The sequence below is a fragment of the Jaculus jaculus genome, chromosome 12 (genome assembly GCF_020740685.1).
Source record: "Jaculus jaculus isolate mJacJac1 chromosome 12, mJacJac1.mat.Y.cur, whole genome shotgun sequence".
Lineage (NCBI taxonomy): Eukaryota > Metazoa > Chordata > Mammalia > Rodentia > Dipodidae > Jaculus > Jaculus jaculus.
In genome coordinates, this window is record NC_059113.1 from 92,546,768 (window position 1) to 92,573,887 (window position 27,120).

Genomic DNA, 27,120 nt, shown 5'->3' on the forward strand with positions numbered 1-27,120 from the left:
AAAGGAAAGAATTGTGAACTCCAGTTCAAGAAGTACCTTACTTCACAGGAAAATAACTGCTTATCTGCTTTGGGACTGATTTGTTTGTTAGTTGAAATACAAGTACAAATATCAAGACCAATGTTATCATCTCTTTCTTCTCATGTACATGAATGTAGCTTCCTATTACACTTCAGATGCTTTTCATGTAATAATCTTGCTTGATATAAAGTATTAGTTTAATGTCCAGCTTTTGAGAATCTTACTGGCTCCATGAGATATTTAAGTTAGGTAGGGTTCCTATATTCCTGCTACATATCATTTCCTAGCTCCTTTTTAGAGAATATTTCTGTTTATTTATTTATTTATGAGAGAGAGGGAAGGAAAGGCAGAGAGAGAGAGAGAGAATGAGTGTGCCAGGGCCTCTTGGCACTGCAAATGAACTCCAGATGCATGTGCCGCCCTGTGTATCTGTTATTTGGGGAATCAAGCCTGGGTTCTTAGGCTTCACAGGCGAGTGCCTTAACCACCACGCCATCATTCCAGCCCAGGTTTTTTTTTTTTTTTTTTTAGCTCTTTTGCAACTTGTGGTAGTTTGAATGTATGTCCCCATGGACTCAGAGTGTTTTAAAATTGAGCTTGCAGCTTCAGTCCCTATCAGGCAGACCGCTGCTACAGGGGCGTGTCACGGGGGGAGGACCTCAATTCCAGCCCAAAGGTGTGCAGGGAGGCTTGAGCTCTGGGGTCCTGCTTGCTGCTGGCTTTGTGCTTGCTGCTTTTGGTGTTGCTGACTGGTGGTAGTTTACCTCTCTCTCTCCCTCTCCTTGGATTTATGAATGGGAGCCAGCTTCTTCCATAATAGATGAAACTTCCCCTGGATCAATAAATCCCTTCCTCCCATAAACTGTGTCTTATTTGAATGCTCATCCCAGCAATGTGAAACTGACTACAATAGAAATTCAGGCTGCTTTCACCACCTTCATGTTGCTGGCAGGAAGTACCCAACCAAAAGCAGCTGATGGGAGTAAGACTCTGTCTCAGAAACCTATTAAAGGGCTGGAGAGATGGCTTAGCAGTTAAGGCACTTGCCTGTGAAGCCTAAGGACCCAGGTTATACTCCCCAGAACCCACGTAAGCCAGATGCACAAGGTGGCACATGTGTCTGGAGTTCGACTTCTAGATGCTAGCAAGCTAGAGACCTTGGCTTGCCATTTCTATCTCTTTCTCTTTCTTTCTCTCTCTCTCTCTCTCTCTCTCTCTCTCTCTCTCTCTCTCTCTCTCTCCCTTTCACACACACACACATCAACTCATAAAAAAATAATAAATTTTAAAAACCTATTGAAAAGTAGGTTACTGATGGTGTGGGAGGAGTGTTCTTGGGGTCTATGACTTGTCCTAGGGCCTGTCCTCATCCCTTTGCCTCCTGTCCACCACAAAGTGTGTTACTTCTCTTATCCACATGCTCCACACCACAATGCCACACCTTGCTTCACAAACCTAAATGCAATGGAAACAAGTGACCGTGGAAGGAAACCCCCAAAACCGTGAGCCAAGAAACACCTTGATTTTTAAGTTGTTTTCCTCAGGTGTTTTGTCGCAATCATGACAAAATTAACACAGTGTGACAGGGAATAGCCTTATCCAGCATGGCACAGTTAATTATGAAATGGCTTCCTAGAGGTGGAAACTCCAGGTGTATATTATCACACATTCATTGGCATAGATAGTCAGGTCAAGAATGAATCAAATGAAATATATTGTTCAACCTATTACTCTCTTAAGGAAAGTATTAAAATTTGAGTCTCCAGCTCAGAAGCTATTAGCTGAATAACTTTGGGCACGTCCCTGGAGCTCTCGACATCTCAAATTGCCTCATGTATCCTGTGGGACTAAGAAGTATATGTACTTCATAGACAGTGGTGGGTTAAATCCACCCCGGAAATCCACTTCCTAATCCCCAGATCCAGTGAATTCAGATGTAATCAATGTAATGATTTTGAGGTGAGATAATTATCCCAGATTAGCTTGGCAGGCTCTAAAACTAAAGGCAAGCAGACAAGAGGATTTGAAACGAGCAGAAGACAGGAAGACACACCCGGGATAAAGACCATGTGAAGATGAGGGCGGAGAAGGCAGTGATGCGACCTGCTAGTCAGGAATGCCTGGTGCCACCAGAAGGGGGAAGAGGCAAGCCAAGGAGCCCCTCTCAGAGCCACCAGTGCACCAGTGGGCTTATGACCCTGCTTGACGCCTGATTTCAGACACCTGTTCTTCAAAGCTAGGAGAGAATGAATAGTCACTTCAGGTCATTTACAGCTGAATCTGCCCAAGGCAGTGTACTGCTTCCTTCTTGAACAAGCCCACCCAGAATGGGAGACTTGCCCAGGTCAAGCCTCACATTGCAATGGAGCTTCACGGTCAAGGGAGGCCCAGTGGTCAGACCAGGAACGCAAGGTAAAATAGAGAAGGCCACACACTCCCAGCTGGAGCTGGGAGCTCTTGTGCAGGTACCAAGGAAGCATCTGAGAAAAAAAACAGAAATTGGTTGCCCAGATGAACAATACCAGTTCTGAGCTTTGCTGATTTTATTAGCTGGTGCCTTGTTTTCTATGACGCTGAGGTAGGCGCACAAAATCGGGCATCTCATTTTGACTTCAGATTTGAAGGCCGTGTTGTTTAGTTCTCCTCGTCATCTTATCGTAGCCATTTTTTTCCTGCTTTCTTTGACATTAAAAGACATTCTTCATATTTTTTGTTTGAACCGCTTTTACATTTTCACTTCTGGGCTTGTTTTGTCTGTTTCCAACTTCCAGCATGCCTTTCTCTGTGCAGTCTCTTCTCTGACAGCATTAATTGTTGCTTACAGTAAGTCTGGGAGAAAATCTGCAACAGGACAATGCCCTTCTAATTTACTAAGCCCACTATAAAAAAAAATACGATGATCAAATAAAATTATGGGCTAGAGCGAGACCCTACCTCAAAAAAACAACAACAAAAAATGAAGTTTTTAAGAATAGGATTGATTCCCTTACTCACTAGAGATACGACTTGTTATGTAACTACAAGTATTCAATACAATTAAAATTTTTATCTTTGCTTTTAAGAATTTTTTATTAAGAACTTTAATATATGTACGAATTGCAAATTGGTCATATTCCCATTAGGGTAGACTCTTACATCTCCTCTCCCTACTCCCGCTCCAACGAGGGCCCTCCTCAGTGGAGTTGTTGGTAATCACTGGGGGTTGTGTGTGGGGGGAGGACAGCGTCTCAGAGTGCTCCTTTCCACCCTGTGGTTCTTACATTCTTTCTGCGCCTTCTTCTACAGTGCCCCCTGAGCCTTGCAGGGCATGTTAGAACCCTCCTTGAGCGGTGCGTTCTGAGCACTTGTTTTCTGCTTTGATGAGTTCTGAGTCTCCCCAGCATCTACCACCACCTCCCTGGAGCGGGCTCTCAGGCTAGCAGTGAGAGCAGCACTCACGTGTAACCTGGCTGAAAGGCCAAGCAGCGATCCTGTGTAGCATTTCCTGGGCCCTGGCAAGTGTGACAGAGATGACTTGTCTAGTGCTAGGCAGCTTCTTTTCTTGTTAAACTGATAGGGCTTCGGTCTCCCTAGTACTTCCTGCCATCCATAAAAAGCAGATGGATTTTCTAACCAAGAGTGAGTGCAGTGTGGATCAAAGGGATAAACAGAGAGATTGAGAAAAGTTTTTGAAGGTCATAACCTCTTAGCCAAAAAGCAATGAAAGCTCACCTATAGGATAAATGACCTTCCAAGGAATAGTCTTCTGACTTTGTTCTCCAAAGCAGACATGAGTTCCCTCCTACTGAGCAGGCCCCATATCCAGTTAGAGAGCAGTCGATTACCCCCATAGCCTGTGGGCCACTATTACACCCGTGGGTATATCTTGCCTGGCTGGTTGACTCTGTATGTTGAAGAATGCACAGCTTGTTCACACCAGTCCCCTAGCAGCTCACATAGCAGCACTTTCCAGCATTATGACCGCTAGCCAGCAGGAACTGGCCTCCCATCTCAGTTCCGGCTTGATCTCTTAATACCCTGCAAACCAGCCTGTGGTGTCTTCAGCAATACCATTTAGCTCTAAATTGCCATATAGTTCTGGTGGGTGACCAAGTGCTTTGGCAATGGCCTGCATTGTTTTGGGGGCCTCAGGGACTTCCCTGATCACCTAAAGAAGGTACCCCAGTTCTGGCACTAGGACTTATCAGCAACAGCCTATGGTTTTAGGGTAAAGCGTTCTTCACCCTTGCAGGGTATTTCTGTCCAAACTCTCTCTCTCTTTTGAAGGGAATTATGTCTTTAATTAGCTAACCAGCAAGTAGGTTTCTATGATACTTATTCATGTATTCATCAGTCTTGTGTATCTTTCCCTTTCTCTCCTTTCCCTGTCCCCCAAGACCCTTCTACCCTCACATTCTGTCCCTTCACTTGCCTCGGATTCCTCTCTGCTTCTCCCTTTTCCAAGCCTCATTCTAGCTTCCTAACTAATATTACTGATGCTAAACTTTTTTTTCCTTGAATCTTTAAAAAAAATTTTTAGTTAACATACAACAATGAGTTTTATCATGGCAGTTTCACACGTGTATATCATTGTTCTTCATTCATATCTATGGCTAGTTTCCCTTCCCCATTCCTCTGTGTCTCCTTCCCCTTCTCCTGGTCCCCTTCCTACAGAACAGTCCTCCTTCTACTTTCATGTCATTTGTACTTAGCTGTGTGGATGGATAGATAGATGATAGATAGAGTGGTGATTTGAATGTAAGATGGTCCCCCATAGACTCATGTGCCTGAATGCTTAATCCCCAGTTGATGATGCTGTTTGTGAAGGGTGTGAAACCTTTCTCAGGCAAAGCCTTGCTGGAGGAAGCCTTGCTGCGTCACTGGGGATGGGTCTTGAGGTGTTAAAGCTCAGCCCCACTTGCCTTTCTTCTTTTTCCTACTTTCCCCTGCTGATGTGACACTGTGACACCAGTTTCCTGCTCCTGCCATGCTTCATGCTTTCCCTACCATCATGGACTTCCCCTAGTAATATAAGCCAAATTAAGCCCCTTTTCTTCAATAATTTACTTGTACTTGGGTGATTTTTCTTCAGCAATGATAAAGTAACAGATAGACAAATGATAGATAGTAGGTAGATGATTGATAAATAGATGATAAATAGGTGGACCAACGACGGATAGATTCTGCATATGAGTAAAAACATCGGCATCTGTCCTCGGCCCTTGGTAAGGTCCTTTTGTTTGTCCTACTTTTCTATACCACACACTGTAACCAGCATCTTCAGTTTTAAAGCAGTCAGTGTTTCTGTCCTGCTGTGGCTGTAAAAAGAATAAGAATGCCCCCAAATCAGCTATGTCATCTTAAAGCCTCTGTGAGAGACAGTCTTACCATTTTTCTGTTACTAATTCTATACTTTGTTTTATCCACTCACTTTAATTTTAAGTTTGTAAATTGAAACATCTTCAAATTTTCAGTGTTTTTGCCTCAGAACTCAACCTCAACCTTCATACATCTCTCCCTGCCAACTCATCTGTTTAAAAAATCCAAGTCGGGCATGGGGGTGCACGCCTTTAATCCCAGCACTTGGGAGGCAGAAGTAGGAGGAGGATCATCATGAGTTTGAGGCCACCCTGAGACTACATAGTGAATTTCAGGTCAGCCTGGGCTAGAGTGAAACCCTACCTCAAAAACAAAAACAAAAAAAAAAAAAATGAAAAAAAAAATCCTTAAACTTTTTTCAAAAAACTTTAATTTAGATAAATCTGTTACATGTAAATATTTCTAATACCAATACTTCCATTAAGATGAATCAGAATGTCTTCATTTAAATGCTTTCATTTAATAACAAATTATTCATACACAAGCTTAAGAATAGATGTTTGGAGATACATTTCTTGCTTATTGCCATAGTTTGAGTGTGTCCATGGAATTCATGTGTTGGAGCTTCAGTCCTCAAAGTCATATGCTGTTGTTACTTGAAGGTAGGAGTTTGGGGAGGGAACTACATTTAGACAGTGTTGTGAAATAGGGTCCCCACAAAGGTAAGAGTGGCTTTGTAAGAAGAATAGAAGGCTGAGCTTCCATGCTTGCTCTGTCATAGGACCATGTTATGCCCTCCCCTACGTGACGGGGCATCAAGAAGCCCTCACAGGTGCACCGCTACGCTCTCAGACTTCCTAGAGTCCAGAATCATGAACCAAATCACTCTCTATTCTTTGTAAATTACCCATCCATACTGTTCAGTTGCAGAAATAGAAAATAAGTAAAATACTGACAAAGGGCTCTTTAGTGAAGGGCAGGATGTAGCTGAAATAAAGATAAACAGTGGATTTACTTAGGGCTGAGATACCCATTAACGAGGAAAGTGTATTTAGTGAAGAGAAGCCATAGCTACATCAATAAACCTGTGCCAGAGGTCATGGAGACTCAGACATTCAAGCAAAGAATGCTACCTAATGTCGGGGGCTGAGGAAAGAAATAGAGACTTCCTTTGGACATCATCAATTTAGACTTACAAATGATCCAGGAGGGAGAATTCTGAATTTTGGAAGATATCTTATGAGATGCTGGGATTTAAAAGAGAAATGTGTTTTACTAAAACCTACACTTAAAGCTTTCTGCAGTAAAAGCAATCATATTGCCACCATAAAGTTATTTAAAAAATGACAAGGACCTCCGTAACACTCCGTCTTGCTGTGTGGGTTTCCTTCCTTCCTAAATACCTCATTCTACCTAACAATTCCAGGAACACCAACTTTATTCAATCACCAGTTCATTCGGTAAATTATGTGGTTTCCATTATTTAGCAGTGATGTAAGCCATCCAACCTTACGCAATGAAAGCAGAATTAATCAGATTGATATTTTATTTCCTTTTATAGTGCAGGATTCATATGTACTATTATCCAAACATGCCAAATGTAGTCACCTCTGTGCTTAACGCATGTCATCATCTCTACAACAGTGTATAAAACTAAACTTCTGCCGTGCGCATGAACTGATTTACATGGCTGGCTTGTAGCTCCAGTGGCATCAGTAGTATTATATAGAAAAAATCAGATAAATGTGGTATCAGAAAATAGTGATATTAATTTAATTCCAGCAACTTACACTTTTCTTTGTATGCACCCATTAACAAAGGAGGACATAAATCATGTTTTATAAAGTCATACATTCTTATAAAGTAATAATCTGGTGAGATTTTATTTATTCTTTTACCTTAACAGATATAAGCAAGAATAAAAACCCTAACATGTCAAAAGTCATTCAAAACAAAAAATGGCTCGCCTGATTTGTACTGCTTCACTTGACAGAAAATTTGGAGAGAGGAAATAACTTAAAATTGCTTCTATTTGGTGTGTTGCTTATTTTAAAAAAATATTTTTACTTATTTATGAGGAGAGAGAGAAATATATGTCGAGAGAGAGAGAGACTAGTGATGGGGGAAGAGAGAGATGGGCATGCCAGGACCTCTTGCCACTGCAAATGAATTCCAGATGAATATGTCACTTTGTGCAAACTGGATTCATGTGAGTACTAAGGAATTGAATCTGGAACATCAGGCTTTACAAGCAAGCACCTTTAACTGCTGAGCCAAGTCCTCAGCCCCTCCTTAGTGTGTTTCTTAAATATCTTTAAGTTCCTTTAAAAGTATATAGTAGTGGACTCTTATCAAATAATAATCGTGCTGACAATCTTACTTAGCAAACTCCACAGTAACATACCGAACAAATTTCCTTTCTGGACACTTTTATAAGTGAGAGCAAATTTTTTCCACCACTGAAAATATTACATTGGTAAAATAATTCTCCAAGTTCTCCATGGCTTAGTCTTATTAGATGACATATTAAAATAAAAAAAAACTCAACAATCTAATCTAAAAGTAATTTCAATTTCTATTTAACTATTTTCAAAAGCAGCAAAATATAATTTCCAACACCCAAGTTTCTTAAAATCTTCTTTCTTCCCATTTTACTGATTTTTACTCTTCCGTCAAGGGCTATTTGGGAATGCAGATGCCCTCCCCTTATCTAGTCACATATGGCTCTCATTCATTTTCCTCCTCTCTCTTTTTCTGCCTTATTTTCTTTCTCAGGTCAGTGAGACGTGGCTCTTCTCAACAGTCTCATGTCTGAATATCAGAACCCGTTTCCTCCAGTAAATTATAACTATAACACAGGTAATAAAATACAACAGAACTAGGGCTGGTTTAAAGAGGAAGAATGCTAGGTTGGCATGACAGAATTAATTATCTGGAAAAGGCAAATAAATACATTTATAGTTCCCCCCAATTTTATAACATGTGACTCATTTTCTTGAAAACAACAGTGTCAAAAACAAAAAAGGTAAGTAAGTTAAAAAAAACTAGTGTTTATTCACACCTGTAATCCCAGCACTTGGAAAGCTGAAACAGAAAAATTTCCCAGCTTGGTCTACATAATGTGTATTTCATAGTCTGACCCTGTCAGAAAGCGAGAGGAGGGGAGAGAGAGGAAGGAGGAAGAGGAGGAGAAAAGGAAAGGAGAGAGAGAAGGAAAGAAAGAGAGGGGGAGGAGGGAGAGGGAGGGAGGGAGGGAGGAAAGAAGGAAGGAAGGAAGGGAGGAAGGGAAAGAGGGAGGGAGGAAGAAAGAGGAAAGAAAGAAATAAAAGGAGAGGGAGAGGGAAGAAAGGAAACAAAATTAAAGAAAGGAGAGGAAGGGGAAAGAATGACAGAAAGGAAGGGAGGGAGGAAAGGAAGGAAGGAATGATGGAAAGGGAGGGAGGGAGGAGAGAGGAAGGAATGGAAGGAAGGAAAGAAAGAGGGAAAGGAAGGAAGGAAAGAAGGAATGAAGAACCGGTGGGAAACAGCACATGAAAGTGAAGATGCTCAGGCAAAGGGGAACCCCAGAGCAAGGGTGCCTGAGGCTTATATTATATTTCCTGCATTTAATATTCCTGCTACTTCAAGCTCTAGAAAAGTCTGTATTTTTGCAGTACATAATTGTAGCAGTCGCCTCTCTGTACAAGATGCCAGACGAGCAATTTAAGAGAGGAAGAAGTGTTTGGGTCACAATCTCGAAGGTATTTGAGCTCATCATGACAGAAAAGCATGGTGGCAGGAGTGAGTGGGAGAGGCCCCCCACATGTGGTAACGAGCAAGACGAGAGCTAGGGGAAGTGTGTAACCTTCAAAAGCCCTTCTGTCCGGCTCCACCTCGTAAAAGCGCCACAGCCTCCAACATAGCCCTACAAACTGGGTACCAAGCATTCAAACCATGGGGATGAGGAGAACATTCCAGACTCAAGTCATAACAGTCATAACAAGATAAATCTTTCTTGTACCTATAACCTGTCATCTGAGTCCAGTTTCTTTCTGAGAACAATAGCTTCTTGGCTCCTATATTCCACGCCCTTCCAGCATGCTTTGGCTGAGTGGGAAGGACCCTGAGAAAAATGCTCAGACTATCTCAGATAAAGCTCAGTCACAGTTGCGTGGAGTGACTATGCATGCTCACACCCACTACCACGCCTTTGACTCCTGATCAGTTTGCATGATGTCAAGGTAGTAAATCCTAGAAGTTCTCAAATAAGATTCTCTGAGCTTGCTGTTTGGAGAGTATGTTTATCAACTCTTTCAGTTTGGGAAACAGTTTAAGGTCATGAGTTTTATAGTCAAAGTGATGAAGGACAGAAGCCCGCTCTTTGTCCAAGCACCTAAAATACCCTTTCTCGGCATGAGTTTCTTCATGTATGGAATATGAATGCAGTTATTCCCTAACACACAGTTTTGTTAGAAATAAGTAAAAAAAAAAAAAAAAAGGCATAAAATTCTTGGCCTAGGGGCTGGAGAGATTGCTTACTGATTAAGTGCTTGCCTGTGAAGCCTAAGGACCCCAGCATGAAGCTGGATTCCCCAGGACCCACGTAAGCCAGATGCACAAGAGGGCGCACGTGTCTGGAGTTTGTGTGCAGTGGCTGGAGGCCCTAGTGTGCCCATTCTCTCTCCCTCTCTCTCTCTCTCTCTCTCTCTCTCTCTCTCTCTCTCTCTCTCTCTCGCTCACTCACTCTCAAATAAATAAATAAATAAATAAAATAAAAATAATTATTTAAAATTCTTGGCCTAGAATCAACCACGCAAAAGGTCCTATGATATAGCCACTAAGGTGCATAAAATAATTGTTTTTAATTAAATAGACCATCATACATCTATAAATTTTTGCTCTGGCCCAGTGTATTCAGAAACCTATGTTAGCACTGGAGACAATAGTCAATGCACAGTGAAAATCTACATTGTTAACGATAGGAGTTTGGGGGTGCATAGTTTATGTAACAAAGAGCAGGTTGTGTAACACAGTCCATGCCCGTAGCCCCTTAATTGTTAACCTGGCCAAATATTTGAAATGACCAAGGGTTTTGATGTAGAGAGTTGGCATCATTAGTGTCTAAGATGTGACATGAGAGACATGGAGCCACAAGACATGCATTTTGTCCTGTCTGCCCAAGCTTACTCTCTCACCTGACATTAGTCACTTAACTTTTTGGAGCCAGTTTCATTTGTATAATAGGGATCTCAGTGGCAGCTTCCCTGTATCTATTTGAAGATCAAGTGGAAGAAAAATGTATTTGGGATGGCTGGGGAGATGTCTTAGCAGTTAGAGGTACTTGCTTGCAAAGGCTACAGGCTTGGGTTTAATTCCCCAGACGCCCACTTGAAACTGAACAGCCATTCATTTGAAGCAGCAAGAGATCCTGGTTTATCTGCACATGCCCATGTGCTCGTGAGTGCATGCATACAGACACAAACGAATATGTTTAAAAATGTACTTTATACTTTAAATGGTTTCCAAATGTAAGATATTATTATCTCTGCAGGTTCTGCTGTAACTAATGGTGGGGAGTTGACTGTGACGTTATTCCACCAGGAAATGTTCAGTATATATTCAACCTGCTTACTTTATTCTTACTTCTTGTCTACAATTTACCTTTGTATCAACATGATTTGATAATATAAATAAGGAAACATTTTATGGAGGATTTTATTTTTAATTCGTTAATCATTATTCTTTTAGTAAAAAATGGCATCCATGAAAGCAAAATGGAATTTTATCTTTACCTAACTATCCAGTCTTTTACTACCTTTTAAACAGAAATTGTCCTTACTTACCAGTTAAAATTCTTACTGACCTCTTGCTTCCTGGCTGCATGTCTGAGGGGCTCAGATGCAGGCAGAGAGCTGGTTATTTTTACAGGTAACTTTGTGGCCGGTTTGACTCCTGGTCATACGTAGGTTCCCAGCAGCTTCATAAGCACCCCACAGCGGGCTCACCACACAGCTTGCAACTGTGCCTGTGCGAGCTGGGAGTCTCAGCTCTCATTTTCCTGCTTGCCATCAGTAGGGTTTCCAGCACTTTACCCTTTTGTCACATGGCCTGCCTCAGGCAGTTGGGGATCTTCCCAGGAGCAGCTGCAGTAATTTTCTGTTGTAGTCAGCTTCATGTAGCTGGGATGAACATCCAAACCAGACACAGTTTGGGGAGGTAGGGATTTATTTGAAGCTTACAGATCCAGGGGAAAGCTTACAGATTTAATGGTGAAAGGAACTGGCTCCCATTCATAAATCCAAGCAGAAAGACATAACAAAAAAACCAGCACCACAAGCAAGCAAAAAATTGGCAGCAAACTGCACAGCCTCTCACACATACTGCTTCCAGCCCAGTCCCTACAAAGCTCTTTCTCACCTTCATAAACCAAACCTCACAGTCCATAGTTCTTACTGCATTCAGGCCTTTCAACTCTGACCAGAATAATCTATCAAACTGTACTTACAGCACTGCAAGGTATCTCTTAGGCTAAGGTTTCAAATCTATCAAATCCTTCCACATTCCTCCAGCAAGTCAGTTCCAGAAGGCCACAGACCCCACAGTCAGGTTTCTAGCAATAAAAACCCCACTGCTTGGTTCCTCTTTCATTTGGGCACCCATGGCTTACACACATACACACACACACACACTGACATGCACATATCCCCACGCTTCCACCTATACATGCATAACAGCTTATCTCATTTGTATATCACTTATGATGCTAAATAGAGAAATGTTCAACATACCCAGCATCACACAAGCACAAGGACCGATTTTTCAAAAGGAAGGTTGAAAAGGCATAGTGATACACTCTCATTTTTCAAAAAGGATTCATTTCCAAACTATATAGAAATAATGTTATTCAGTCATGTTTTAGTAATTTTCAGGCAAAATATAAACATATGTTTCACACATAATCTTATTGAATGCCTTTTGAACAGTTAGCTTTACTTGGAAAATAGCTTCTTTTATAAGTGTATGAAAAATATGTTTTTGTCATTTGGAGGTTATGAAGATATGTGTGTTTTACTATTACATTGGCTATTCTTATCTTTGTGTTTAAAGTTATAAGCTTTCTATAACATTAAACCAGGTAACTTTATAGTAATCACTTGGTATTAGTTTCTATAGCAAAGGTTAGAGAATAAATTGTAGTAAATCTAATGTTTTTTGTTTCCTCATTAGTGAGTTGTGTAAACATATTACTTAATTAAAATTCCAGTGTTTTCAATAGTTCTGCAGTTTAGGAAAATAGTATGTGCATTATTGTTTTTCTTCTTTGAGACAGGGTCCTACTCTATATCCCAGGCTAACCGGACACTCACAGTAATCCTCCTGTCTCAGCCTCCTGAGTGCTGGGGTTACAGATTCTTGTTAATTGATTAGTACATTATAGTGTTTGTCATATAAAATAATTATTAATTTAAATGAGGAAAAATGCATTCAGAAAACTGAAAAATATAAAAATTAATGTTATTGTTTAATTATATTCAAGGAGAGAGAGGGGAAGGTAGAGAATGGGCTCTCCAGGACCTTTTGCCACTGCAGATGAACTTCAGGTGCATGTGCCACTTGGTGGATCTGGCTTTACGTGGATGACGGGGAATCAAACCTGGCCTGACAGGCTTTGCAAGCAAGCACCTTTTAACTACCAAGCCATCTCTTATGAACCCCCCCAAAATAATTTTTTGGCCTTTTCAAGGTAGGGTCTCACTCTAGCTCGGGCTGACCTGGAATTTACTATGTAATCTCAGGCTGGCCTCAAACTCATGGTGATCCTCCTACCTCTTCCTCCTGAGTGCTGGGATTAAAGGCATATGCCACCACACCTGTGTCAAAAATCATATTTTTTAAAAACAGAAATCTATAAAGCAAAACTCAAGACTTGTCTTCAAATTATGCAATGTTTTGTATCAAGAAGGAAAGTTCATAGCTTAATTGAATATAAACATTAACTTTGTATTGATTTTAAAATGTGAAAGCTGGTTTCAGATTCCCAAAGTCTACATTACCCAAAACTTCATGATTATCTTACACACCCATTTAAAAAAGAAATTGCTACTAGAATAGCTCTTTACCAAGTTTCTGAATTAACTTTTGGTCTTCATTCTGAGAGAAAATGAGGGAAATCATCAGAGTGTTTGTTTGGTTCATCAAAAAGTGGGAGCGGGGGAGATGAAGTTCAAAGGTCTGAAACCTGAGTGCTCCAATCAGCTGCGCTGAACAGTGACATACGGGCCATAAGGTACATATACGCCTTAAAGTTCAAGGCCTAGCATGTGAAAATATTCTCTCAAGCAATAAAGCAACCTTCGTAGTTCATCACCAGACTAATCGCATAACAAACCTGGAGGCCAAGACACAGCTGTTAGCACATTGATCTGAGGGCCACTATAGAAGAGACACAGTACCTGGAGGAACCAGGGGATGGTTAGGGATTAGACGTGTGGGCAAGAATGGCATGAGTATCACACTTGTCATTCTAAAGTTAGCCAAATCATGTATGCTTCCTCTGAGACAAGGTGTAAAGACGTAATTGAACGTACCAACCTTTTTCTTTGTATCTATCTATCTATCTTTCTTTTCCATTTCTTTTCTTTCCTTTATGAGACATTTATAGGTTTCGGTATATAGCTGAGGCTTGCTATTGGGGCAGGCACAATACCAGTGATGAACATGTGTCCTGCTGTAAGGACAATAGCTAACTCAATTCTATGTTTCAAAATAAATGAATAAATAATACAAAATTAACTTAATCAGGTATATGTTTGATTGTAGCCTGGACATGTATGACGCTCCAATGCACATTTCCAGATATCTCATGAACTCTTTCAAGGCCTTCTTTGAGTTTCATGAAAGTGTGGACCATGACAGATGACTAACACAAGTCTAGGTTTGGGTTTCTCCAAGAACCAACTTTGGCACATGGATTGAAGTGCAAGTGTTTTAAATAGAAGTGATTCTTGGGCTGGAGAAATGGCTTAGCGGTTAAGGCATTTGCCTGCAAAGCCAAAGGACCCCGGTTTGATTCCCAAGGACCCACGTAGACCAGATGCACAAGGAACACGTGCATCTGGAGTTCATTTGCAGTGGCTGGAGGCCCTGGCATGCCAATTCTCTCTCTGCCTGTCTCTGTTCTATCTCTTTCTCTTGCAAATAAATAAATTTTTAAAAAACATATTTTTTTTAAGAAAATAAGTGATTCTATCAGCAGGAGTGTCAGGAAGACATAAGCCAACATCATGTGCTTTACCGCCGCCCACTGGTCACTGTAGACAACTGGAACAAACTAAGCATCCCGGTGGAGAGATGAGGAAACTGGAGTACTTGTCCACCAGTTTCCTTCACTGTGTGAGAGCCTCTCAAGACAGCAGTCCCGTGGAGTCCCATGTTTTTATGAGCTCAGTCATCAGAGAAAAGGGTTCCAGGAGCTGAGCTGAGCTGAACTGAGCTGTCCACAGCTGCTGAGATTTTGGAAAGGGCACAGACATTCTGCAAAGCTTATGAACATGATTTGACTCCCAGGATTCCTTTCCCATACTTGTAAAATGGGAAGATAATGTCGTGAAGGAGGCTGGGGGGATGTCAAGTAGCTGAAGTGCTTACCACACAGGCGTGGGGAATGGAGTTCACACTCAGCAGACACATAAGTGCAAGGTAGGCGTGGTGACCAGCACAATCCCAGCACCCAGGAGGCAGAGACAGTCCTCCACACATGCCCACAGGTGCACGTGCCCCCACACACATGTGCACCCAAGTGCACACAAAGACATACAGACATGCATGCAAACCACATACATATAAATACACACAAAAAGTTAATGAGATAATGTATGAGTGTTTCTGGAACTCAGTAAACATTCAATAAATATTAATTTTACTTATTTATTTATTTGCAAGCAGAGTGGGAGAGAGAAAGAGAGAAGATCTCTAGCTCCTAAAAATGAGTTCCAGATGCATGTACCACTTGGTGCATCTGGCTTTACGTGGGTCCTGGAGAATCAAACTTGGGTCATTAGGTTTTGCAGGCAAGTGCCTTAAATGCTAAGCCACCTCTCTAGCCCTAGTTTTACTTTGTTTATAAAAATATTTTATTTATTTACTGGAGAGAGTAAGCAAGAAAGGGACAAATAAAGAAAGAGAATGGGTACACAAGGGCCTCTAGCCACTGAAAATGAACTCCACACACACGTACCACCTTGTGCGTCCAGCTTAATGTCAGTACTAGGAAAGTGAACCTGGGTTCTTTGGCTTTGCTGGCAAGCACCTTAACTACTAAGCCATTTCTCCAGCCCTAGTTTTGCTTTCTTAAGGAGGTGTGCAATTTTGCATATATTTCGACTTAGGAATTATTTATCTCAGAATTGATCTAAAGGAAAAAATTATTAACAATTACACAAATATTTAATTAGAACATTATTTGCATAATTAGTAATACTGAGATTTATCTGTAATCCTTATATACAACTTTATAAGTATCATTTATAATGTTGAAAAATCCAGAAGCAAAATAAATGAGAAACAGTAGTAAATTGATTATTGTTGAGCAGCCTACAATGAAATGTAACACAGACAATAAAAATTACATAACAAACATAACAGTAAAAATATTATTGATATATTGGGTAAGAGAATCAGGTTACAAAACAATGTACATTATGACCCTACTTACATATGTATATATGCAAGCATATATACACATAATGCATAAATATATATAAAATACTAAAAACATCAAATTGTTTTCAGTAATAATCTGTGGAAATGGGGATAAAGAATGGCTTTAATTTTCTATATGGGGAAGACAATGGGATCAGTGTTCCCCACATTTTCTGCAATTAACATATTGATTTTGAAACTACCTAAAAAGTAAACCATTATTTCTTTTTGTTCCATTAAAATTTAAAGGTCTTAATTGATGTTTTCAGTAGGCTTATATAGATGGCCTATAGTAAAAACCTTCAGTGCACCATTGATCATAGCAGTTCCTTGTTTCAACAGCTCATCTCAGCCTAGAACATTAAAGAAAATTATTAAGACCTTAACCAGTAATAAAAGAATTTAGAGAGATGCTTGTGGGTTGGAGCAGGAATGTTGGGAAGTGGAACTGTCTGGAGGAAGAGGTTGCTAGGGAGTGGCAGAGGAAAGGAAGGCTGAGATCTGAATTGAGCAGCCCACCTTTGATGACAAAGGCAGCGAGTGTACAGCCCAGCATGCAGCCCCTGCCTCTGACTGCTGTGACTGTTGCAACCGGTGGATGCAAGAGTGGGGTAGCTTTAAACTCGGTTGTTGAGGCTAATCACAAATCTCTGATATTAATTATTAATTACATTATCATCTGTTTTGCTTAATGAACAACTTACTGTCATACATAACTGTTTTTTTTTTAATTTTTGTGCACCAGAAGGTATTATTGAAGTACGCTTTAAGACTATAAGAGAAATCACCTCTCTGATGCTGGGCACCTTGAGAATCAGCACAGGGCTCACAGAAGAAGGGGAAAGGGCACGGGAAGTAGAGGCATGGGATCCCTGCTCCTGGCATCTCCAGAGGAAGAGATGGCAGGCAGGTACTTCCTGTTTCTCATCTCCAGCTCCCTCGTCCTCTCTACTAGCACAGTGTGGTCGTTTGAATGTGTGCCCACTCTGGTAGCCTCAGGTGCTTTATTAAAGCTTGCCTCCAGCTCCCTGCCTAAGGAGGTGTCACTGGAAGGGGGTGGATCCTGGAGACTGGCCTTAAGGTGTTATGGGCAGAGGCAGATCAGATTTCTAGCCCAAAGGAGTATGTGTGTGTGTGTGTGTGTGTGTGTGTGTGTGTGTGTGTGTGTGTTTGCTTGCGGGCTGTTTGGCAGTGTCTTTCTGCTTGGATCTGTGAAAGGGAGCCAGCCTCTTTCTCCGTTATGGAACTTCCCCTGGATCTTTAAGCTTGAAATAAACCTTCCCTCCTATACACTGTGTCTAGTTCGGATGTTTATCCCAGCAACATGAAGGTGACTGCAACACCAGGGAATCTTCATTTGTTATGATTGAACTGCTCTCCAGTCTGCATTATCTTCTCTCAGTCCTTTTCTGATTATGAGCATGTGTGTCGGAAAGTGAAAACACTTCTAAGACAAACAAACAAACAAAAAGTCTTTCAAAAGCATGTTATAATCCCTAGTTATCCTCTTGTTCCTGGTACAGATTTGCTGCCTACCAGCAACTCAGTAAATGTGAGTAGGGTAAGAAGCAAGTGAGAAATGTTGGTTGTTATATATTTCAGTTGCAAATTCTTGTAGAATTTTCAATATAAAAAGAAATACAAGAGGGGCAGATTCCTTCCCATAGACCTTAATTTTCTACATTGTCAACTCAACCATTTTCCCAGAATACTGTAGCTTTGTGGTGGTTGAAAGTTTGTCTCCTAGACCTCGTGACTCCAAAGCCTGGCCCTGCCACTTCTGATGTTGTGACCTTGAGGGAGTCAGTCAGCCTCTCTTGTGGCTCAGTTTCTTTGCCTGTAGCATGAGTACATTGCTGCATAACGTCATGGTATTGAAGCATAAGTAAAATCACACAGAGAAGTGCTCAGAACTGTGTCAGTAGTAAATGCCAGTGAACATTCTAGAACAGTAAAAGTCTGGTTTGCTGGGTCAGCGCAAGGATTACGCTGCTGCTGCTATGGCTGCTGACTTCTCAGATTGCAGACAACACTCTCTGACCCCTGCTTTGCAAAATGAAGATGATATTTATTAATATAGCATGTTGATGAAATTCCAAAGGAACAGTAAGGAGATAATGGTTTATTGGTTCTTATTATTATACTGCAAATGATTTAACTATGTATTTTTCCCAAATTTAATTAAACATATTCATTTTCCCTATGAGCTTATATTAGCTTACAGCAGAGCAAGTGTTTATTATGTACATTTTATATGTTTATAGTATCATAGATATTAAAAATAAACATTTTCCCTTAAAATATTATGTAAATAAACATTAATATCTGTCACAAGGCGTCAAAGCTAAAATTACATTTTAATTGTTTGTCACAATAGATGACATGAGAGAATAGTGCTATCCAGGCAATAATCTTTATCTCCAACTGTGGTATTTTTAAAGTACCAGAAAGACTGCAAAATTAAGGTTCAGACAGCTTGGGTTTGGCTTCTAGTTTTGTCACCAAACTCTTTGGCCTTTGATCAGTCATTAGAATTCATTTGGTTCCTTTAATGGAATTATTACAAGAAACCATTGTCAAAATATTTTTATTATTTATTTATTTGTATGCACACATGGTATGTGTGTGTGTGTGTGTGTGTGTGTGTGTGTGTGCACACGCATGCACATGTGTGTGTGCTAGGTATCTTGCTACTGCAAACAAATGCCCTCTGGATTTACATGGGTGTCTGGGGAACTGAGCTCAAATAGGCAGGCTTTGCAAGTGAGTGCCTTTAGCCACTGAGCCATCTCTCCCCTTCCATGGCCATAACCTTGATGGGCTCACAGTAAGGTAGGTTGTACTAGAAAGACCCAGAAGCCTGAGTCTAGCCTGCATGATAACATCAGGTAGCATACTGGTACCAAGTAGGGACAGAAGATTTGACAGGAACACCAATGAGCGTGATCAGAAATCACCACTGGGCCAAGGGGTGAGCACGTTCTCATGTCTTACCCTTTAAATGGCTCCATCTGAGTCTTTCCCTAAGAGAATGAATCATTCTTTATCCTCTTATCGTATTGCCAGGGCTACATTTTGCCATCATGACTAAGGTGGTACCATGATGCCTCGAAGGACAAACTGACCACCAACCTGTGTCATACACCAAGAAGAAATTTTTTGGAAAATACCATGCATGACAAAATATGATCAACAACGTTGCTGGACAGTAGTGCATCCCAGTGGCCTGATAAAAGGCCCAGCTCCACTCTGGTTGGTGGACATGCCGAGTATCTTTCTCATGATCAGCCCCGGCTCCCTGCACTTGCACTGAAGTTTTGCCTCGGCATTTCTTCTGTCACTAAGTCAGGAGTCCCTGCTGTCTGGTGCCACCACCTCTGACATCAGATGACCCCTTCCCAGTTGCCTGACCTGAGCCCAGTGGCTTCATCTCTATGTGCTTCAGTGTTCCACTTTCAAAAGAGATGAAAATACCTATCCATGGGGCACTGAGAAGATGAATGTAGTTAACGTGTGTGGTCTTGACATCAGTCTGCACATATTCAGCAAGCACATAGTTTTGACTACCTATTGCCATACCCCGTTTTAGGCATATCAGTCACAAAAGGGATGAAGACCATTGTCATCACAGAGCTTCTAATCATGGGGAAAGATAGACAATGAAAACTGAATAGAATAAGCAAAATGGATTATGTAGTATGTTGGACAATGATAAGCCTAGTAAAAATAAGCAGAAAATACTTCAAAGAATGGATCCTAGAGTACCAAGCAGGGGAGAACCAGCCATAAAGAATCTTGTAGTAAAAACATCCAAAGAAGAAAGATTGGGCAGAGCAATGCCCTTAGGTGGCAATGTCCTGGGGGGAGTGGGGCGAAAGGAGAGAATAATAGCAGACTGTAAAATAAAAAAGAAAGGGAGTGAGGACAGAGAGGGTCTTGGGTGCCCCTGTAAATAAAGGCATTATTTTTCTGATTTAAAAGTTATTCATCCCAGACAGAGGAAAAACAGAAGAGCACTAGGCATCGGCTGTATCAGCTGCTATGATTAAGCAGTGTGCTGGAAGAATAGCAGCCGCTAATAGGCAAAGCTGCAGCCAGGAAGCAGGAAGAGGAAGGACATCTGCAGCATCAGGAGATGCTGGGCGACAGTGAACGTCTCCGTGTACAGTAGAGCCGATGTCTCTGTGAGTGGGTAGAGAATTGCTCCAAGCAACTGAGACACAAGACAGCCATTGGAAGTGAAGGTCAAGGGTCAGCACAATCCTTCTCAGGAGGATCCCAAAGCAAGCATTCTGCACTGCTTAGATTCACTGGATCCAGGGGATGGAGAGATGGCTTAGCGGTTAAGGCATTTGCCTGCAAAGCCAAAGGACTTTGGTTCAATTCCCCAGGACCCACGTAAGCCAGATGCACAAGGGGGCACATATGTCTGGAGTTTGCAGTAGCTGAAGGCCCTGGTGCACCCATCCTCCCTCCCTCTCTCTCTCTCTCTCTCTCTCTTAAATAAATAAATAAATTTTAAAAACACCACTGTCTCCAAAAGTCTCAGTTCAAACCCTTTTTTCCTTCGCCAGCTTATTGGTATCTTAAGGCAAGTCCCTCCATCTCTCTGTGTTTTATGCACATTGATAATATCAACATTTATCTCAAGAGCTGTTTGAAGATTCAGTACACCATTAGCAGAAAACACTGTAAAATAGGCTTTATTTAATCAGTGGTACCAACTGCCATTGGCAAGCAATAGATACCAAACCACAGGGTGTGGTTCTCAGGGATGGAAGTCCTGACCCAGACTTAGAGATGTCAGTCAGGCAGGACTCGAGCTTGGGGCCAAGATCGAGAGTTGAGGAAGAAATACACAGCAAGAAGGTAGAAAGCAGGTAACTCCAAGGTCTGGGATATGAGCAAAAGTCCAGTCACGTTAACAAGGGCTAACACTCAGAATATTATCTGTGATGAATCACTATGACACCAGCTTTGGCTTCAGCTACCTAGACACGGGAAGGTTCCTGGCAACTATGAGGAACTTCGAAGTTATGGATGAGGGCGGAAATAAAGAAGAAGAGCTTCTGGCAAGTTCTTCCAGAAATGACCTCTGCAGATTCTCCCAAGACCTTCAATTGTCAGTGTTTGCAAATTGATGAGCAAATCAAACATACCCACTATAACGACACTTCCTGGTATATGTGACAGAGCTAGCTAGAATGCTACCTGTGATTTCTCTGTCGTTCTATTGTCAGCTTCCATGATTTTCCCAAAGCTGATCAAAGGCATTGGTTGTAACTAATAAAATAAATGATACTTCCAAATAGACCACTAGAGAGTGTTAAATTGATTTAAGTGATTTGAGGGATATTAATATTTAAAACCTCTCTGTCCTGTGCCTCTTTATGACCAGCAATGGCAATAATATCTACTATTTCATTCTACCATTCTTCAACTTATAATGCTACCCAGTAAACTGTATACAAACTTTTTTTTTGCATTGGAAAGTCTAGCAGTTCTGCCATTTATTTATGTTTAAATGTCTTGAATTTTATTCAGTCAATAAAAGAATTCTCGATTAATGCCATATTATTCTCTTTGCATAGGTTGCGGTGAGTAAAATGCACCATTTGGTTTTTTTATTATTAAAGTAAACCTTGCCTCCCACACATATTTCTTGGCAATAAGTTTGATTTTAAGCAGTATGTATGGGTGTGGGGGGGGGAGGTAAGGGCAGAGATTAGTTCTATTCTTGAGAATTTTTCTAGCTTCATGATTTTGCATTTGGGCTCATCATTCTTAAAATGTTAAAATGGCAGAAGTGATTTTAATAGATGTGTAGCAAAAAAAAAAAAAAAAAAAAAAAACCAAAGCAATGAAGCATTGGAGGGGGCGGACACAGCGTCAGCAGAATATGGATGAATGCCCTTTGTCAGGAGGGCTGAGGTCCTGTATCCTGCACTTTGGCTGGGAATCATGCAGGCTGCACAGTGGGTCAGCCGGGCTGACGAAAGGAGACATGCTGCACGATCACAGCCACTCCGACATGGGAGGAACCACAGGGCAAGCAGCCCGAGCCGTTCTAAGCTGTTCGTGCGTCTGGACTTACCTGGTCCCCAGCCTTGTCCAGGGCTCACTCATTTACTTCTCCACCTCGGCCTGTCTTCATCTTCCTTTATGCTTCAGCATCCTTCCTCCTGCTCGCTCCTAGACAAGCCACCTCCATCTGATTAGGTGCCAGCATGGTCCTTCTGCCATGGGCTCGCTGAGGAATGCCCCGGGGATGGGGGGCAGATCCCAGTAATACCCCTGCCTGTGCCATCTCCCGCCTGTCGCCGCTCAGCGTCCTGTGCCCCACCGGTTTGTTTTGTCAATAACCATTTATTTGTGGCTGGGATAGTAGCAGCCATTACATCTGACCTTCCTGTTTCATCAATTATGGATAGATTAGTGGATGCGAACATCTGCAAATGCTTTCTGGAGCTCTCCCCTCTTGCCTGGGATTAGATGTAGTACTGAACTGTTGTCTATTGTAAGGCCAGAACTCTACTGGGGAGCCAGGGAATTCCAGGAGTAGCGGAGCCCCGACAGCGGTACCAAAAACTGTGTCATATCGCCACCGCGTCCCCGGAGAGCCCAGCCATTTATTATTTACACTTCTTACTAGCTGTTATAAACCCACTTGATGAAAGCTCTTGGCAGCTTGCATTTCCAGGCAGCATGGAAATGACTCAAGTTGCTTTCTAGTCTCCTGTACCCACTGAGAAGGGGTCATAGACAAAGCCTCCCTGGAGTAGAAACCTTCCAGCGAAGTCGCTTCCACTGTGTGTCATGTTTTCTTTTAAAGGATCGGTTCACAAGCCCGAACAGGGCAGCAGGACACCACAGACCTAAATCGCAGTTTGCCCAGTTTACCTGAATCATGGCCTGCGGTGGGAAGGACATTGCATCACATGGCACACAGACCACATGCTTAGAGTGCTTTGCCAAGCTTTCGTGGATTCATGAAAAAAGGAAAGCAGGATGAATTTTTATTGAATCATGCCATCAATGAGAAAGAAATCTACTGTGAAGGATTACAGATACATGATGGCTTTGCCTTCAGGGGATAGATAAACCTCCTGATAATGGGTTCATGCAGAAATGTGGAAATATTTGTGGTATCAGGGCTCATTAAAACCTGCTAGGGAGTTACAAATGTAGAACATTCTGGAACCTTTCCTGGGTGTCAGTAGAGTTCAAGGCATCCAAATGGAGGAAGGTGGTAAGTGGCTCCTGAAGGGTGGAGGCATGTGGAAAAGCTTGCTTATCACCACAGCGTACACCTCCAATTCATTTTGTTATGTGTGAAGGCAAAAACGTCCATGCATCTCATTATTCTAGAGTAAACAGAAGGGAAAATATGTTACATTCAATCCACAGGCAGGAAGAATCCCTCACAAGATACCACAATTATGTTCACACAGTTCACCTCGGACTCGCTTATCCTCTTCAGCGTAATGACCACCTTAGCACAGAAAGCAGGGAGACCTGCTGTTTGTTTGATTTCATGGCTAGGCAAAGCAGCCTCGTGCTTAGATAGGGAGTGCATGCGTCATTATGAAGTTCATGTATGTCCTTTTAGAAATCTGGATGATTCACAGACAACTTCAACTTTACAGGGCTGACTGCGTATTGAACAAATGTTCACGCACTTTCCACTCAGCATAGTTATGAAATGTTATAGTGTCTCTTCATTGAGCGGGCTCTAGTGCAAATATCAGTGTGGACCGCAGCCCATCATAGCTACATCAGCACACAAGTGTCTTGATAGGTATTTCACTGGTGATAGCTTGCAAAGTTTCTACCATATCCATTCAGCAGCATCCAATGAGAGCAAGGAAGGAAGTGTTGCTGTCCTCAAACCACTTACCCTCTAGCTGAAGAGAGAGGAATATTAATAACTAGGTACAAGTGATAATATGCCAAGGCCTGAGTAAAGCAAAGGAGTTGTGTTTCATGTCCACAAGCACTGGGAGAGTTGGGAGCAAAGAGAAAGATCAATGACCTGAAGGCACGAGGCCTCACCGGCTAGAGGTCCTGACCGAGGGAGCAATATCTGCATGGCTCGAGAGAGGCACCCAGAGTCCAGTGCAGTCTATAAATGTTGACTTATCTGCATGAGCAGAGTGAGTGACAACTGGCATCTGATCGAATTCGTTTTGACTGGCACTTCACTTGATTCAGAGTGCCACCACCATCTTTAGTTTCCATTAAGTAACAGAAAGCTGATATTACTGGTAATGCTATCATAGGTATAGTGGGGCCATTTGTCACACTCACTTTTCATCCTCACAGAAACACAGCCAATTGGAGTTTACAGTTTCCCAGCGAAAGCAATAGATGGGGAAGCAAACCACATTGTCATGGTTGTTCTCATTCTGACCATGAAATCGCCCATGTCGACTGGTCTGTTTCTCCTGCCATGGAAACAGTCGGCCCATATTATTTGTCACTGATGAACCTGAAGGAACTTACCTGTCACCTTAGTGCTAAATGGCCATTTTCCTCTTGAAGTGTTTCCATTTTATTCCTTGGGTTTGAAGAAGAGATTCATTCATATTGAGGAAGGGTGTTGAGTGTAAAGATTCTGTGGCCATGGAAAGATCTTGATCCCTGGAATGCCCAGAAGTAGACTTACATGTGTATCACTGAGAAGGAAAGATTCTTGGACCCTCAGAAGTTGATTCATTCTGTTGACTGACTTGCCTCTTCTCTTGATGTCCATTTATCTCTGAACACCTCTCACTTCTGCCAATACTCACTGCTCAACACTATAAATTTCATAAGAGGATGTGATTGAACTAACTCATCACTATAACCTTTCCATTGAGCAGAACATTTTATATCAGGCCACCTCATAGATTGCTGGATTGCCCATAAATTGATTACCCTTTGGTCAAGGGTCTCCGAGCAAAATATAAAACTAAGCCTCCAGTGAATTTCCTCTACAGGAGGTTAAGGGCAGGGAAATATTTTCTTTTGAGTAGCTGTAAATATAACTCACACTATGATTGGGCTGTACAGGGTAAGCATCACTGCGCTTTATATAGAAAGTATCAACTGAAAAAGTAAAGATTTTTCAGAAATATGCCTCTCATCAACATAGCACAAAACTGTAGTGACCAATTTTGAAAATGACAGTTTGGAATGATGTTTTGATTTACTGTTAGGAAAACTTTTTTTATTTCTAGTGATTTGGAATTTTGTCATGTTTTTGAGGCTGAGTGTCATCTGGGCATTTGATGTATACAGAGAGAATTCTAGGTAAAAGGAGATAGGAAGATATCCTGGAAACATTTTTATCTTTACAAAGCTGTGGAAAATGCTATGTAAATTTCTATCATGTGTAAGATTAATTAGCAATTCTAATTTAGCATAGGAAATTTAAAAGTAACCTTAAATTTCACCAAATTAAAGTACCCTTGCTATAAAACAAGAATGTGCTATTTTGAAAAGCATTAATCATTGCATTAATTGCTGCTTAATATTAACTGATTGGCATAATAAGTTCAGCTGTCCTTACTATCATCTGTTCCATTGGGTATAGAAAAATTTTTAAAAATTTAGCTCTTCAAGAGTAAAAACTCTTCAAATGAGAACTTATAAAACTCAGATTTCAATTGAATTGAGAAGATTCATTGTTTTTGTTTCTTTAAAAAGCTTTAAAGAAAGCTGGGGAGATGGCTTAGCAGTTAAGGCACTTGCTACAAAACCAAAGACCTAGGTTCAACTCCTCAGTACCCACATAAACGAGATGCCCAAGGTGGCACATGCGTCTGGAATTCATTTGCTGCAGCTGTCAGCCCTGGCACACCCTCTGTCTCTCTCGCACGTGCATGCACAAGTAATTAATAAAAATAAAATGCATTTTTTAAAGTTTAAAGAAGCAAAATTAATTCATCAGGGATTTTTAATCTAACGGTAAACTATTGAAAACAAGAAAATCATATTTTAAGTAACTAGATATATCAATATATAGTTCCTGAAATCCAAATCCTGTCTTAGGAGGGATAATCTTAGACCGATGATCCCCATCATATTCCAGACTTAGAAACTGAAGCACAAGGAAACCATATTCTTTGTCCAAGATCACACAATGACCTTGTCACAGATGAGAAACTAAACACTTATATTCATCCCACTCAGTCCTTTCCTCCCCAGACCTCACAGCTTTATGTGTCAGTCAGCATGCACCATCAGCACATGAGCTCAAATATAAGAAGCAGGTGGCAAGGGCGAAGATTATGTACTCTAAATAGTCAGTATTCATAGCAGTTAAGTATACTACTTTTAATTGAAGAAGAGAGTTTCAGAAAACGCAAGCTGTCCTATGAGAAACATGGGTGTAATGCTACTTTTGCATCTTTACAAAGGCACACATTTCAAATGCCCTCACTGTTCACTCAATGGCATAGTTATGCAAAGCACCGCTGTACTTTTTGCACATCGGGATTTTTGCCTGTTTAGAAAGCATATGATCCAAGATCTCCGTTTATATTATCTTTGTAACTTGTGCCTCTTATCAGGTCTGGTAAAAGACCCCGAATGCTGGTGCTGCCCAGGCTGGGGCAGCCTGTTACTGCAGCGTCTGTCAGAAGTCATTAGCCACTGATTTCTTTGACTAATGTTGCAGTTGATTTTCTGAATCATGTTCAGACACTGCAAATGAGGCAGAAACATCCTTTCTGCTCACCAACTGTGAAATGGCTAAAGGGGGCAAGATTGCCAGAAATCAGAATAAATGTATTCCCTGAACAAGACTTGACAATGATTTCAAGCTGGCAATAGCAAACCTGTTTTTGTTTTGTTTTGTTTTGTTTTGCTTTGTTTCTGTAATTTTAGTGTGTCTTGTTGCACATGTATAAATCTGTATCATTACCCATTTCCTCCCCCCACTGAACTTTTGTTGTGAAATGGCACAAGTTGAGGATTCCATGGGGGGGCCACGACAAAACGCTAGCTGAGCTGTCTCCTCATGGTGAGCAAGGAGGAAGGAGAGAAAAAATGTACCCCAGGCAGTGAACTCATAACTTTTTGATTATAGTCAAATCTGTCGGGTGCCCTTTGTGGTTTTACAGACAATTTTCATCTAGG

At 41.3% G+C, this 27,120-nt stretch overlaps 1 protein-coding gene across 2 annotated transcripts in view; it reads left to right on the top strand.

Annotated features, from left to right (window-relative positions):
• The window catches only part of Ttc29 (tetratricopeptide repeat domain 29), a 212,388-nt gene that overhangs the window by 79,688 nt on the left and 105,580 nt on the right, over positions 1–27,120 (top strand). The window lies entirely within an intron of this gene.